General features: G+C 38.5%; 13 non-coding genes across 13 annotated transcripts; 7 read left to right on the top strand and 6 right to left on the bottom strand.

Annotated features, from left to right (window-relative positions):
* Nucleotides 1–1,212: 1,212 nt before the first annotated feature.
* On the top strand, nt 1,213–1,285 carry TRNAM-CAU (transfer RNA methionine (anticodon CAU)). The gene has a single exon. It is a non-coding gene; the product is annotated as a tRNA-Met (tRNA).
* A 651-nt stretch (nt 1,286–1,936) lies between these two features.
* TRNAM-CAU (transfer RNA methionine (anticodon CAU)) lies at nt 1,937–2,009 on the top strand. Its single transcript has one exon. It is a non-coding gene; the product is annotated as a tRNA-Met (tRNA).
* Nucleotides 2,010–3,384: 1,375 nt separating this feature from the next.
* TRNAM-CAU (transfer RNA methionine (anticodon CAU)) lies at nt 3,385–3,457 on the top strand. Its single transcript has one exon. It is a non-coding gene; the product is annotated as a tRNA-Met (tRNA).
* Nucleotides 3,458–6,555: 3,098 nt separating this feature from the next.
* On the top strand, nt 6,556–6,628 carry TRNAM-CAU (transfer RNA methionine (anticodon CAU)). Its single transcript has one exon. It is a non-coding gene; the product is annotated as a tRNA-Met (tRNA).
* A 651-nt stretch (nt 6,629–7,279) lies between these two features.
* On the top strand, nt 7,280–7,352 carry TRNAM-CAU (transfer RNA methionine (anticodon CAU)). Its single transcript has one exon. It is a non-coding gene; the product is annotated as a tRNA-Met (tRNA).
* Nucleotides 7,353–7,819: 467 nt separating this feature from the next.
* TRNAE-UUC (transfer RNA glutamic acid (anticodon UUC)) lies at nt 7,820–7,891 on the bottom strand. The gene has a single exon. It is a non-coding gene; the product is annotated as a tRNA-Glu (tRNA).
* Nucleotides 7,892–8,543: 652 nt separating this feature from the next.
* On the bottom strand, nt 8,544–8,615 carry TRNAE-UUC (transfer RNA glutamic acid (anticodon UUC)). Its single transcript has one exon. It is a non-coding gene; the product is annotated as a tRNA-Glu (tRNA).
* Nucleotides 8,616–9,314: 699 nt separating this feature from the next.
* TRNAE-UUC (transfer RNA glutamic acid (anticodon UUC)) lies at nt 9,315–9,386 on the bottom strand. Its single transcript has one exon. It is a non-coding gene; the product is annotated as a tRNA-Glu (tRNA).
* Nucleotides 9,387–10,086: 700 nt separating this feature from the next.
* Nucleotides 10,087–10,158, bottom strand: TRNAE-UUC (transfer RNA glutamic acid (anticodon UUC)). Its single transcript has one exon. It is a non-coding gene; the product is annotated as a tRNA-Glu (tRNA).
* A 111-nt stretch (nt 10,159–10,269) lies between these two features.
* On the top strand, nt 10,270–10,342 carry TRNAM-CAU (transfer RNA methionine (anticodon CAU)). The gene has a single exon. It is a non-coding gene; the product is annotated as a tRNA-Met (tRNA).
* A 468-nt stretch (nt 10,343–10,810) lies between these two features.
* TRNAE-UUC (transfer RNA glutamic acid (anticodon UUC)) lies at nt 10,811–10,882 on the bottom strand. The gene has a single exon. It is a non-coding gene; the product is annotated as a tRNA-Glu (tRNA).
* An 836-nt stretch (nt 10,883–11,718) lies between these two features.
* TRNAM-CAU (transfer RNA methionine (anticodon CAU)) lies at nt 11,719–11,791 on the top strand. The gene has a single exon. It is a non-coding gene; the product is annotated as a tRNA-Met (tRNA).
* A 624-nt stretch (nt 11,792–12,415) lies between these two features.
* Nucleotides 12,416–12,487, bottom strand: TRNAQ-UUG (transfer RNA glutamine (anticodon UUG)). The gene has a single exon. It is a non-coding gene; the product is annotated as a tRNA-Gln (tRNA).
* Nucleotides 12,488–14,641: the final 2,154 nt, after the last annotated feature.

Raw genomic sequence — 14,641 nt, 5'->3', positions numbered from 1 at the left:
CTAAAAAGAAACAATATTAAAGCAAAGTCCAAATCAGATTGGGTGAAATAGTCTGATGGTTTCTTATTTATTGGCGAAACTAGTTCATTAAAAAAAAGAAAATTAGCCAAACTGACAGGATAAAGGGGTTGTTGACTTGGAGTGAGAAGGGAACAATAGGAATTATTTGAGTTTCAAGCTCAAATAGGATCTGGTGAAAAGAGGAGGAATGGGTAAACAAAGATAAGTTAGAATTTATGGCCACAAAGAGCACTTTTATCCTATAACGCTCAACCTTTGAAAGTGCAAGACTAGTGAAAGGTTCTTTCCCATACCAGGAGTCAAACCCAGGCCACCTGGGTGAAAAACAGGAATCCCAACCGCTAGACCATATGGGAGCAGTTATTAAGTATAATGAGTCATGGACTAAGAAAAAGTGGGAATAAAGAAAATGTATATATATTTTTTCATTTTGCCGCTTTGAGCTTGTCTACAAACATCTGGTGGTTGCCTCGTTAGCGCAGTAGGAAGCGTGTCAGTCTCATAATCTGAAGGTCGTGAGTTTGATCCTCACACGAGGCACTGTTCAGTGAGTTTTTGTCTTCCTCCATTCATGCAGGAAATCGGGTTTTTCTGCCGAAACATTTTTAATATATGAGGAAAGTGTTGTTGATTTCCTTGTCATTTTTGAGTGAGTAGAAGAGATGGGAATGATTTGAGCTTTAAATCCAAAATAGGATTTTGCCTAAAAAGAAACAATATTAAAGCAAAGTCCCAATCAGATTGGGTGAAATAGTCTGATGGTTTCTTATTTATTGGCGAAACTAGTTCATTAAAAAAAGGAAAATTAGCCAAACTGACAGGATAAAGGGGTTGTTGACTTGGAGTGAGAAGGGAACAATAGGAATTATTTGAGTTTCAAGCTCAAATAGGATCTGGTGAAAAGAGGAGGAATGGGTAAACAAAGATAAGTTAGAATTTATGGCCACAAAGAGCACTTTTATCCTATAACGCTCAACCTTTGAAAGTGCAAGACTAGTGAAAGGTTCTTTCCCATACCAGGAGTCGAACCCAGGCCACCTGGGTGAAAACCAGGAATCCCAACCGCTAGACCATATGGGAGCAGTTATTAAGTATAATGAGTCATGGACTAAGAAAAAGTGGGAATAAAGAAAATGTATATATATTTTTTCATTTTGCCGCTTTGAGCTTGTCTACAAACATCTGGTGGTTGCCTCGTTAGCGCAGTAGGAAGCGTGTCAGTCTCATAATCTGAAGGTCGTGAGTTCGATCCTCACACGAGGCACTGTTCAGTGAGTTTTTGTCTTCCTCCATTCATGCAGGAAATCGGGTTTTTCTGCCGAAACGTTTTTAATATATGAGGAAAGTGTTGTTGATTTCCTTGTCATTTTTGAGTGAGTAGAAGAGATGGGAATGATTTGAGCTTTAAATCCAAAATAGGATCTTGCCTAAAAAGAAACAATATTAAAGCAAAGTCCCAATCAGATTGGGTGAAATAGTCTGATGGTTTCTTATTTATTGGCGAAACTAGTTCATTAAAAAAAGGAAAATTAGCCAAACTGACAGGATAAAGGGGTTGTTGACTTGGAGTGAGAAGGGAACAATAGGAATTATTTGAGTTTCAAGCTCAAATAGGATCTGGTGAAAAGAGGAGGAATGGGTAAACAAAGATAAGTTAGAATTTATGGCCACAAAGAGCACTTTTATCCTATAACGCTCAACCTTTGAAAGTGCAAGGCTAGTGAAAGGTTCTTTCCCATACCGGGAGTCGAACCCAGGCCACCTGGGTGAAAACCAGGAATTCTAACCGCTAGACCATATGGAAGCAGTTACTAAGTAAAATGAGTCATGGACTAAGAAAAAGTGGGAATAAAGAAAATTTATATATATTTTTTCATTTTGCCGCTTTGAGCTTGTCTACAAACATCTGGTGGTTGCCTCGTTAGCGCAGTAGGAAGCGTGTCAGTCTCATAATCTGAAGGTCGTGAGTTCGATCCTCACACGAGGCACTGTTCAGTGAGTTTTTGTCTTCCTCCATTCATGCAGGAAATCTGGTTTTTCTGCCGAAACGTTTTTAATATATGAGGAAAGTGTTGTTGATTTCCTTGTCATTTTTGAGTGAGTAGAAGAGATGGGAATGATTTGAGCTTTAAATCCAAAATAGGATCTTGCCTAAAAATAAACAATATTAAAGCAAAGTCCCAATCAGATTGGGTGAAATAGTCTGATGGTTTCTTATTTATTGGCGAAACTAGTTCATTAAAAAAAGGAAAATTAGCCAAACTGACAGGATAAAGGGGTTGTTGACTTGGAGTGAGAAGGGAACAATAGGAATTATTTGAGTTTCAAGCTCAAATAGGATCTGGTGAAAAGAGGAGGAATGGGTAAACAAAGATAAGTTAGAATTTATGGCCACAAAGAGCACTTTTATCCTATAACGCTCAACCTTTGAAAGTGCAAGACTAGTGAAAGGTTCTTTCCCATACCGGGAGTCGAACCCAGGCCACCTGGGTGAAAACCAGGAATCCTAACTGCTAGACCATATGGAAGCAGTTACTAAGTAAAATGAGTCATGGACTAAGAAAAAGTGGGAATAAAGAAAATTTATATATATTTTTTCATTTTGCCGCTTTGAGCTTGTCTACAAACATCTGGTGGTTGCCTCGTTAGCGCAGTAGGAAGCGTTTCAGTCTCATAATCTGAAGGTTGTGAGTTTGATCCTCACACGAGGCACTGTTCAGTGAGTTTTTGTCTTCCTCCATTCATGCAGGAAATCGGGTTTTTCTGCCGAAACGTTTTTAATATATGAGGAAAGTGTTGTTGATTTCCTTGTCATTTTTGAGTGAGTAGAAGAGATGGGAATGATTTGAGCTTTAAATCCAAAATAGGATTTTGCCTAAAAAGAAACAATATTAAAGCAAAGTCCCAATCAGATTGGGTGAAATAGTCTGATGGTTTCTTATTTATTGGCGAAACTAGTTCATTAAAAAAAGGAAAATTAGCCAAACTGACAGGATAAAGGGGTTGTTGACTTGGAGTGAGAAGGGAACAATAGGAATTATTTGAGTTTCAAGCTCAAATAGGATCTGGTGAAAAGAGGAGGAATGGGTAAACAAAGATAAGTTAGAATTTATGGCCACAAAGAGCACTTTTATCCTATAACGCTCAACCTTTGAAAGTGCAAGACTAGTGAAAGGTTCTTTCCCATACCAGGAGTCGAACCCAGGCCACCTGGGTGAAAACCAGGAATCCCAACCGCTAGACCATATGGGAGCAGTTATTAAGTATAATGAGTCATGGACTAAGAAAAAGTGGGAATAAAGAAAATGTATATATATTTTTTCATTTTGCCGCTTTGAGCTTGTCTACAAACATCTGGTGGTTGCCTCGTTAGCGCAGTAGGAAGCGTGTCAGTCTCATAATCTGAAGGTCGTGAGTTCGATCCTCACACGAGGCACTGTTCAGTGAGTTTTTGTCTTCCTCCATTCATGCAGGAAATCGGGTTTTTCTGCCGAAACGTTTTTAATATATGAGGAAAGTGTTGTTGATTTCCTTGTCATTTTTGAGTGAGTAGAAGAGATGGGAATGATTTGAGCTTTAAATCCAAAATAGGATCTTGCCTAAAAAGAAACAATATTAAAGCAAAGTCCCAATCAGATTGGGTGAAATAGTCTGATGGTTTCTTATTTATTGGCGAAACTAGTTCATTAACCCCTTAACGCTCCAGGACATACTATTATGTCATGGTAAGTGCATCGTTCGCGCTCCATGACATAATAGTATGTCATGGAGTAAACACGGCGCCGTTCGCGCGGGGCGCGTGCATGAGCTGTGATAGCTGCTGTTTCCGACAGCAGACTATTACTGCTCAATGTGCCGGGACCGATCGTGGTGGTCCCCGCAGATTTAACCCCTCAGAAGCCGCGTTCAATAGCGATCGCGGCTTCTTAGGGGTTAATCCGCCATCGCCGGCCTGCTACACGATAGCGGCCGGCGATGGTGACTATGGCAACCGGACACCAAAAAATGGCGTCCGGCTATGTCATAGACGGAAGCCTAGTGGGTCCTGACAGAGTCAGGACCCACTATGCTTGCTGTCAGTGAGTAGCTGACAGTTCTAATACACTGCACTACGCATGTAGTGCAGTGTATTAGAATAGCGATCAGGACCTCCTGCCCTCAAGTCCCCTAATGGGACAAAGTAAAAAAGTAAAAAAAAAGTTAAAAAAAGTTGTGTAAAAATAAGAAAATAAAAGTTATAAAAGTAAAAATCCCCCTTTTTCCCTTGTCAGTCTTTATTATTAAAATAAATAAATAAATAAACAAATAAACTATACATAATTGGTATCGCCGCGTCCGTAACGGCCTGAACTACAAAATTATTTCGTTATTTATCCCGCGCGGTGAACGCCGTAAAAAAAATAAATAATAAACCGCACCACAATCACAATTGTTTGGTCACTTCACCTCCCAAAAAATGGAATAAAAAGAGATCAAAAAGTCGCATGTACCGAAAAATGGTACTGATCGAAACTACAGTTCGTTACGCAAAAAATAAGTCCTCGCACGGCTTTTTTGAAGGAAAAATAAAAACGTTCTGGCTCTTAGAATAAGGGAACACAAAAAGTGAATGATTGTTTACAAAACGTATTTTATTGTGCAAACGCCATAAGACATAAAAAAACTATAAACATCTGGTATCGCCGTAATCGTATCGCCCCGCAGAATGAAGTGAATGTGTCATTTATAGCGCACGGTGAACGCTGTGAAAAAAATAGAACAAAAAAACAATAGTAGAATTGCGGTTTTTTAGTCACCGCGCCACATAAAAATAGAATAAAGACTGATCAAAAAGTCGCATGCATGACATGAAAACTGCAATGGATTCCTCAAGGGGTCTAGTTTCCAAATTGGGGTCACTTTTGGGGGTTTTCCACTGTTTTGGCACCACAAGACCCCTTCAAACCGGACATGGTGCCTAATAAAAAAGAGGGCTCAAAATCCACTAGGTGTTCTTTTGCTTCGGAGGCCGGTGCTTCAGTCCATTACCGGCCCGAGGGCCACGTGTGGGATATTTCTCTAAACTGCAGAATCTGGGCAATACGTATTAAGTTGCGTTTCTCTGATAAATCCTTTTGTGTTATAAAAAAAATGGTATAAAGAGGATTTTCTGACAAAAAAAAAAAGTAAATGTCACCTCTACTTTGCTCTAAATTTCTGTGAAACACCTAAAGGGTTCATAAACTTTCTACATGCTGTTGTGAATACTTTGAGGGGTCTAGTTTCTAAAATGGGGTGTTTGATAGGGGTTTCTAATATATGGGCCCCTCAAAGCAACTTCAGAACTGAACTGGAACCTAAAAAAATAAATAAATGAGGCAATACTTCGCTTCTCACATTATACTGATAATGAGTCGTGCCCACCCCGAGATGACCCCATTTTGACCGTTTGTATAAACGGAGACCCCTATTAGACCGTTTCAGTGCCCGGTTTTCCCAAGCATACACCCCCGAGAAGTGTATTTCTATTGATGAGTCCCTGGTACATTTTAAAGCGAGGGTTCAATTCCGCCAGTACCTGCCGGGTAAGAGGGCAAGGTAAACTTTCTATATGCTGTTTTGAATACTTTGAGGGGTCTAGTTTTTAAAATGGGGTGTTTTATGGGGGTTTCTAATACATAGGCCCCTCAAATCCACTTCAGAACTGAACCGGTACCTTCAAAAAAAGGCTTTTGAAATTTTCTTAAGAATATGAGAAATTGCTGTTTATGTTCTAAGCCTTGCAACGTCCAAGAAAAATAAAATAATGTTCAAAAAACGATGCCAATCTTAAGTAGACATATGGGAAATGTGAACTAGTAACTATTTTGGGTGGTATAACCGTCTGTTTTTCAAGCAGATGCATTTAAATTCTGAAAAATGCTATTTTTTGTAAATTTTCTCTAAATTTTGCAATTTTTCACAAATAAAGACTGAATATATCGACCAAATTTTACCACGAACATGAAGCCCAAAGTGTCACGAGAAAACTATCTCAGAATCGCTTGGATAGGTTTAAGCATTCCGACGTTATTACCACATAAAGTGAAATATGTCAGATTTGAAAAATGGGCTCTGAGCCTTAAGGCCCAAACTAGGCTGCGTCCTTAAGGGGTTAAAAAAAGGAAAATTAGCCAAACTGACAGGATAAAGGGGTTGTTGACTTGGAGTGAGAAGGGAACAATAGGAATTATTTGAGTTTCAAGCTCAAATAGGATCTGGTGAAAAGAGGAGGAATGGGTAAACAAAGATAAGTTAGAATTTATGGCCACAAAGAGCACTTTTATCCTATAACGCTCAACCTTTGAAAGTGCAAGACTAGTGAAAGGTTCTTTCCCATACCAGGGGTCGAACCCAGGCCACCTGGGTGAAAACCAGGAATCCTAACCGCTAGACCATATGGGAGCAGTTATTAAGTATAATGAGTCATGGACTAAGAAAAAGTGGGAATAAAGAAAATGTATATATATTTTTTCATTTTGCCGCTTTGAGCTTGTCTACAAACATCTGGTGGTTGCCTCGTTAGCGCAGTAGGAAGCGTGTCAGTCTCATAATCTGAAGGTCGTGAGTTCGATCCTCACACGAGGCACTGTTCAGTGAGTTTTTGTCTTCCTCCATTCATGCAGGAAATCTGGTTTTTCTGCCGAAACGTTTTTAATATATGAGGAAAGTGTTGTTGATTTCCTTGTCATTTTTGAGTGAGTAGAAGAGATGGGAATGATTTGAGCTTTAAATCCAAAATAGGATCTTGCCTAAAAATAAACAATATTAAAGCAAAGTCCCAATCAGATTGGGTGAAATAGTCTGATGGTTTCTTATTTATTGGCGAAACTAGTTCATTAAAAAAAGGAAAATTAGCCAAACTGACAGGATAAAGGGGTTGTTGACTTGGAGTGAGAAGGGAACAATAGGAATTATTTGAGTTTCAAGCTCAAATAGGATCTGGTGAAAAGAGGAGGAATGGGTAAACAAAGATAAGTTAGAATTTATGGCCACAAAGAGCACTTTTATCCTATAACGCTCAACCTTTGAAAGTGCAAGACTAGTGAAAGGTTCTTTCCCATACCAGGAGTCAAACCCAGGCCACCTGGGTGAAAACCAGGAATCCTAACCGCTAGACCATATGGGAGCAGTTATTAAGTATAATGAGTCATGGACTAAGAAAAAGTGGGAATAAAGAAAATGTATATATATTTTTTCATTTTGCCGCTTTGAGCTTGTCTACAAACATCTGGTGGTTGCCTCGTTAGCGCAGTAGGAAGCGTGTCAGTCTCATAATCTGAAGGTCGTGAGTTCGATCCTCACACGAGGCACTGTTCAGTGAGTTTTTGTCTTCCTCCATTCATGCAGGAAATCTGGTTTTTCTGCCGAAACGTTTTTAATATATGAGGAAAGTGTTGTTGATTTCCTTGTCATTTTTGAGTGAGTAGAAGAGATGGGAATGATTTGAGCTTTAAATCCAAAATAGGATCTTGCCTAAAAATAAACAATATTAAAGCAAAGTCCCAATCAGATTGGGTGAAATAGTCTGATGGTTTCTTATTTATTGGCGAAACTAGTTCATTAAAAAAAGGAAAATTAGCCAAACTGACAGGATAAAGGGGTTTTTGACTTGGAGTGAGAAGGGAACAATAGGAATTATTTGAGTTTCAAGCTCAAATAGGATCTGGTGAAAAGAGGAGGAATGGGTAAACAAAGATAAGTTAGAATTTATGGCCACAAAGAGCACTTTTATCCTATAACGCTCAACCTTTGAAAGTGCAAGACTAGTAAAAGGTTTTTCCCATACCGGGAGTCGAACCCGGGCCACCTGGGTGAAAACCAGGAATCCTAACCGCTAGACCATATGGGAGCAGTTATTAAGTATAATGAGTCATGGCCTAAGAAAAAGTGGGAATAAAGAAAATGTATATATATTTTTTCATTTTGCCGCTTTGAGCTTGTTTACAAACATCTGGTGGTTGCCTCGTTAGCGCAGTAGGCAGCGTGTCAGTCTCATAATCTGAAGGTCGTGAGTTCGATCCTCACGCGAGGCACTGTTCAGTGAGTTTTTGTCTTCCTCCGTTCATGCAGGAAATCGGGTTTTTCTGCCGAAACGTTTTTAATATATGAGGAAAGTGTTGTTGATTTCCTTGTCATTTTTGAGTGAGTAGAAGAGATGGGAATGATTTGAGCTTTAAATCCAAAATAGGATCTTGCCTAAAAATAAACAATATTAAAGCAAAGTCCCAATCAGATTGGGTGAAATAGTCTGATGGTTTCTTGTTTATTGGCGAAACTAGTTCATTAAAAAAAGGAAAATTAGCCAAACTGACAGGATAAAGGGGTTGTTGACTTGGAGTGAGAAGGGAACAATAGGAATTATTTGAGTTTCAAGCTCAAATAGGATCTGGTGAAAAGAGGAGGAATAGGTAAACAAAGATAAGTTAGAATTTATGGCCACAAAGAGCACTTTTATCCTATAACGCTCAACCTTTGAAAGTGCAAGACTAGTAAAAGGTTTTTTCCCATACCGGGAGTCGAACCCGGGCCACCTGGGTGAAAACCAGGAATCCTAACCGCTAGACCATATGGAAGCAGTTACTAAGTAAAATGAGTCATGGACTAAGAAAAAGTGGGAATAAAGAAAATTTATATATATTTTTTCATTTTGCCGCTTTGAGCTTGTCTACAAACATCTGGTGGTTGCCTCGTTAGCGCAGTAGGCAGCGTGTCAGTCTCATAATCTGAAGGTCGTGAGTTCGATCCTCACGCGAGGCACTGTTCAGTGAGTTTTTGTCTTCCTCCGTTCATGCAGGAAATCGGGTTTTTCTGCCGAAACGTTTTTAATATATGAGGAAAGTGTTGTTGATTTCCTTGTCATTTTTGAGTGAGTAGAAGAGATGGGAATGATTTGAGCTTTAAATCCAAAATAGGATTTTGCCTAAAAAGAAACAATATTAAAGCAAAGTCCCAATCAGATTGGGTGAAATAGTCTGATGGTTTCTTATTTATTGGCGAAACTAGTTCATTAAAAAAAGGAAAATTAGCCAAACTGACAGGATAAAGGGGTTGTTGACTTGGAGTGAGAAGGGAACAATAGGAATTATTTGAGTTTCAAGCTCAAATAGGATCTGGTGAAAAGAGGAGGAATGGGTAAACAAAGATAAGTTAGAATTTATGGCCACAAAGAGGAGGAATGGGTAAACAAAGATAAGTTAGAATTTATGGCCACAAAGAGCACTTTTATCCTATAACGCTCAACCTTTGAAAATGCAAGACTAGTAAAAGGTTATTTCCCATACTGGGAGTCGAACCCAGGCCACCTGGGTGAAAACCAGGAATCCTAACCGCTAGACCATATGGAAACAGTTATTAAGTAAAATGAGTCATGGACTAAGAAAAAGTGGGAATAAAGAAAATTTATATATATTTTTTCATTTTGCCGCTTTGAGCTTGTCTACAAACATCTGGTGGTTGCCTCGTTAGCGCAGTAGGCAGCGTGTCAGTCTCATAATCTGAAGGTCGTGAGTTCGATCCTCACGCGAGGCACTGTTCAGTGAGTTTTTGTCTTCCTCCGTTCATGCAGGAAATCGGGTTTTTCTGCCGAAACGTTTTTAATATATGAGGAAAGTGTTGTTGATTTCCTTGTCATTTTTGAGTGAGTACAAGAGATGGGAATGATTTGAGCTTTAAATCCAAAATAGGATTTTGCCTAAAAAGAAACAATATTAAAGCAAAGTCCCAATCAGATTGGGTGAAATAGTCTGATGGTTTCTTATTTATTGGCGAAACTAGTTCATTAAAAAAAGGAAAATTAGCCAAACTGACAGGATAAAGGGGTTGTTGACTTGGAGTGAGAAGGGAACAATAGGAATTATTTGAGTTTCAAGCTCAAATAGGATCTGGTGAAAAGAGGAGGAATGGGTAAACAAAGATAATTTAGAATTTATGGCCACAAAAATGGAGGAATGGGTAAACAAAGATAAGTTAGAATTTATGGCCACAAAGAGCACTTTTATCCTATAACGCTCAACCTTTGAAAATGCAAGACTAGTAAAAGGTTATTTCCCATACTGGGAGTCGAACCCAGGCCACCTGGGTGAAAACCAGGAATCCTAACCGCTAGACCATATGGAAGCAGTTATTAAGTAAAATGAGTCATGGACTAAGAAAAAGTGGGAATAAAGAAAATTTATATATATTTTTTCATTTTGCCGCTTTGAGCTTGTCTACAAACATCTGGTGGTTGCCTCGTTAGCGCAGTAGGCAGCGTGTCAGTCTCATAATCTGAAGGTCGTGAGTTCGATCCTCACACGAGGCACTGTTCAGTGAGTTTTTGTCTTCCTCCATTCATGCAGGAAATCGGGTTTTTCTGCCGAAACGTTTTTAATATATGAGGAAAGTGTTGTTGATTTCCTTGTCATTTTTGAGTGAGTAGAAGAGATGGGAATGATTTGAGCTTTAAATCCAAAATAGGATCTTGCCTAAAAATAAACAATATTAAAGCAAAGTCCCAATCAGATTGGGTGAAATAGTCTGATGGTTTCTTGTTTATTGGCGAAACTAGTTCATTAAAAAAAGGAAAATTAGCCAAACTGACAGGATAAAGGGGTTGTTGACTTGGAGTGAGAAGGGAACAATAGGAATTATTTGAGTTTCAAGCTCAAATAGGATCTGGTGAAAAGAGGAGGAATAGGTAAACAAAGATAAGTTAGAATTTATGGCCACAAAGAGCACTTTTATCCTATAACGCTCAACCTTTGAAAGTGCAAGACTAGTAAAAGGTTTTTTCCCATACCGGGAGTCGAACCCGGGCCACCTGGGTGAAAACCAGGAATCCTAACCGCTAGACCATATGGAAGCAGTTATTAAGTAAAATGAGTCATGGACTAAGAAAAAGAGGGAATAAAGAAAATTTATATATATTTTTTCATTTTGCCGCTTTGAGCTTGTCTACAAACATCTGGTGGTTGCCTCGTTAGCGCAGTAGGAAGCGTGTCAGTCTCATAATCCAAAGGTCGTGAGTTCGATCCTCACAAGAGGCACTTTTCAGTGAGTTTTTGTCTTCCTCCATTCATGCAGGAAATCGGGTTTTTCTGCCGAAACGTTTTTAATATATGAGGAAAGTGTTGTTGATTTCCTTGTCATTTTTGAGTGAGTAGAAGAGATGGGAATGATTTGAGCTTTAAATCCAAAATAGGATTTTGCCTAAAAAGAAACAATATTAAAGCAAAGTCCCAATCAGATTGGGTGAAATAGTCTGATGGTTTCTTATTTATTGGACGAAACTAGTTCATTAAAAAAAGGAAAATTAGCCAAACTGACAGGATAAAGGGGTTGTTGACTTGGAGTGAGAAGGGAACAATAGGAATTATTTGAGTTTCAAGCTCAAATAGGATCTTGTGAAAAGAGGAGGAATGGGTAAACAAAGATAAGTTAGAATTTATGGCCACAAAGAGCACTTTTATCCTATAACGCTCAACCTCTGAAAATGCAAGACTAGTAAAAGGTTCTTCCCCATACCAGGAGCCGAACCCAGGCCACCTGGGTGAAAACCAGGAATCCTAACCGCTAGACCATATGGAAGCAGTTATTAAGTAAAATGAGTTATGGACTAAGAAAAAGTGGGAATAAAGATAATGTATATATATTTTTTCATTTTGCCGCTTTGAGCTTGTCTACAAACATCTGGTGGTTGCCTCGTTAGCGCAGTAGGAAGCGTGTCAGTCTCATAATCTGAAGGTCGTGAGTTCGATCCTCACACGAGGCACTATTCAGTGAGTTTTTGTCTTCCTCCATCCATGCAGGAAATCGGGTTTTTCTGCCGAAACGTTTTTAATATATGAGGAAAGGTCAAAGTCGACCTCCCACAATAATCAAGAGGGCATAGCTTCTGTGACTGCATGATCACCAAGATGTACAATTATTTTCTATTGCGGTTATATAACAAAAGCTAGAACCCTGCATTTAGAAAGGGAAAATACTATTACCAACTCAATGGGAAAAAACTGGGAAATAAATGTATGAATTTCAGTTGACTGAAAAGTTAAGGGTAGTAACCAGTGTCAGGCAGCTACTGCCAAGGCAAAAAGACTGTAAATTAGTTTCCATTTGGATAATCTACAATGTGGATCATACTAATTTCCAAGGTCTGTCTGTACTGAACACCCTACGAGCTGGAAGTAGAGCCAGTGTTTGCATTACATGCCATAAAAAGACCCTTTAAATTTGTTGATTTTATATGCCCTCAATTCCATTCGTTTAATTATCTCTATGAGAGAATATTATTAAAAAAATTTGTGTTTCTAAATCGTGTTTATGGAGTACAACAAGCACTATCAATACAATACCTAAATGAAAAGGTACTACACTCAGAATGAAGTAAACTGTGGCAAGGTCCCACCGAGAGTTGAACTCGGATTACTGGATTCAAAGTCCAGAGTGCTAACCATTACACCATGGAACCCTTGACAATAGAGCAAAGTTTGGATATTTCTACTAAACAGGCAGTACGTGTAATTACAATAAAGGGTCGGCTATCAATCAAAGTCGACCTCCCACAATAATCAAGAGGGCATAGATTCTGTGCCTGCATGATCACCAAGATGTACAATTATTTTCTATTGCGGTTATATAACAAAAGCTAGAACCCTGCATTTGGAAAGGGAAAATACTATTACCAACTCAATGGGAAAAAACTGGGAAATGAAATTATGAATTTCAGTTGACTGAAAACTTAACTGTTGTAACCAGTGTCAGGCAGCTACTGCCAAGGCAAAAAGACTGTAAATTAGTTTCCAATTGGATAATCTACAATGTGGATCAAACTAATTTCCAAGGTATGTCTGTACTGAACACCCTACAAGCTGGAAGTAGAGCCAGTGTATGCATTACATGCCATAAAAATACCCTTTAAATGTGTTGATTTTATATGCCCTCAATTACATTGGTTTAATTATCTCTACGAGAGAATATTATCAAATTTTTTTTTGTTGTTAAATCGTGTTTATGGCGTACAACAAGCACTATCAATACAATACCTCATTGAAAAAGGATTACACTCAGAATGAATTAAACTGTGGCAAGGTCCCACCGAGAGTTGAACACGGATTGATGGATTCAGAGTCCAGAATGCTAACCATTAAACCATGGAAGCCTTGACAATAGAGGTCAGTTTGGATATTTCTGCTAAACAGGCAGTACGTGTAATTACAATAACAGGTCGGCTATCATTCAAAATCGACCTCCCGCAATAATCAAGAGGGCATAGCTTCTGTGCCTGCATGATCACCAAGATGTACAATTATTTTCTATTGCGGTTAAATAACAAAAGCTACAACCCTGCATTTGGAAAAGGAAAATACTATTAACAACTCAATGGGAAAAAACTGGGAAATTAAATTATGAATTTCAGTTGACTGAAAACTTAACTGTTGTAACCAGTGTCAGGCAGCTAATGCCAAGGCAAAAAGACTGTAAATTTGTTTCCAATTGGATAATCTACAATGTGGATCATACTAATTTCCAAGATCTGTCTGTACTGAACACCCTACGAGCTGGAAGTAGAGCCAGTATTTGCATTACATGCCATAAAAAGACTCTTTAAATTTGTTAATTTTATATGCCCTCAATTACATTGGTTTAATTATCTCTACGAGAGAATATTATCACATTTTTTTTGTTGTTAAATCGTGTTTATGGCGTACAACAATCACTATAAATACAATACCTCATTGTAAAAGGATTACACTCAGAAGGAAGTAAACTGTGGCAAGGTCCCACCGAAAGTTGAACTCGGATTGCTGGATTCAGAATCCAGAGTGCTAACCATTACACCATGGAACCCTTGACAACAGAGTGCAGTTTGGATATTTCTACTAAACAGGCAGTACGTGTAATTACAATAACAGGTCGGCTATCATTCAAAATCGACCTCCCACAATAATCAAGAGGGCATTGCTTCTGTGCCTGCATGATCACCAAGATGTACAATTATTTTCTATTGTGGTTATATAACAAAAGCTAGGACCCTGCATTTGGAAAGGGAAAATACTATTAACAACTCAATGGGAAAAAACTGGGAAATTAAATTATGAATTTCAGTTGACTGAAAAGTTAACTGTTGTAACCAGTGTCAGGCAGCTACTGCCAAGGCAAAAAGACTGTAAATTAGTTTCCATTTGGATAATCTACAATGTGGATAATACTAATTTCCAAGGTCTGTCTGTACTGAACACCCTACGAGCTGGAAGTAGAGCCAGTGTTTGCATTACATGCCATAAAAAGGCTCTTTAAATTTGTTAATTTTATATGCCCTCAATTACATTGGTTTAATTATCTCTACGAGAGAATATTATCACATTTTGTTTGTTGTTAAATCCTGTTTATGGCGTACAACAATCACTATCAATACAATACCTCATTGAAAATGGATTACACTCAGAAGGAAGTAAACTGTGGCAAGGTCCCACCGAGAGGTGAACTCTGATTGCTGGATTCAGAATCCAGAGTGCTAACCATTACACCATGGAACCTTTGACAATAGAGTGCAGTTTGGATATTTCTACTAAACAGGCAGTACGTGTAATTACAATAACAGGTCGGCTATCATTCAAAATCG

This window comes from Rhinoderma darwinii, chromosome 3 (genome assembly GCF_050947455.1).
Source record: "Rhinoderma darwinii isolate aRhiDar2 chromosome 3, aRhiDar2.hap1, whole genome shotgun sequence".
NCBI lineage: Eukaryota > Metazoa > Chordata > Amphibia > Anura > Rhinodermatidae > Rhinoderma > Rhinoderma darwinii.
Note: the sequence above shows the minus strand (reverse complement) of the source record. Positions and strands in the feature narration are given on the sequence as shown.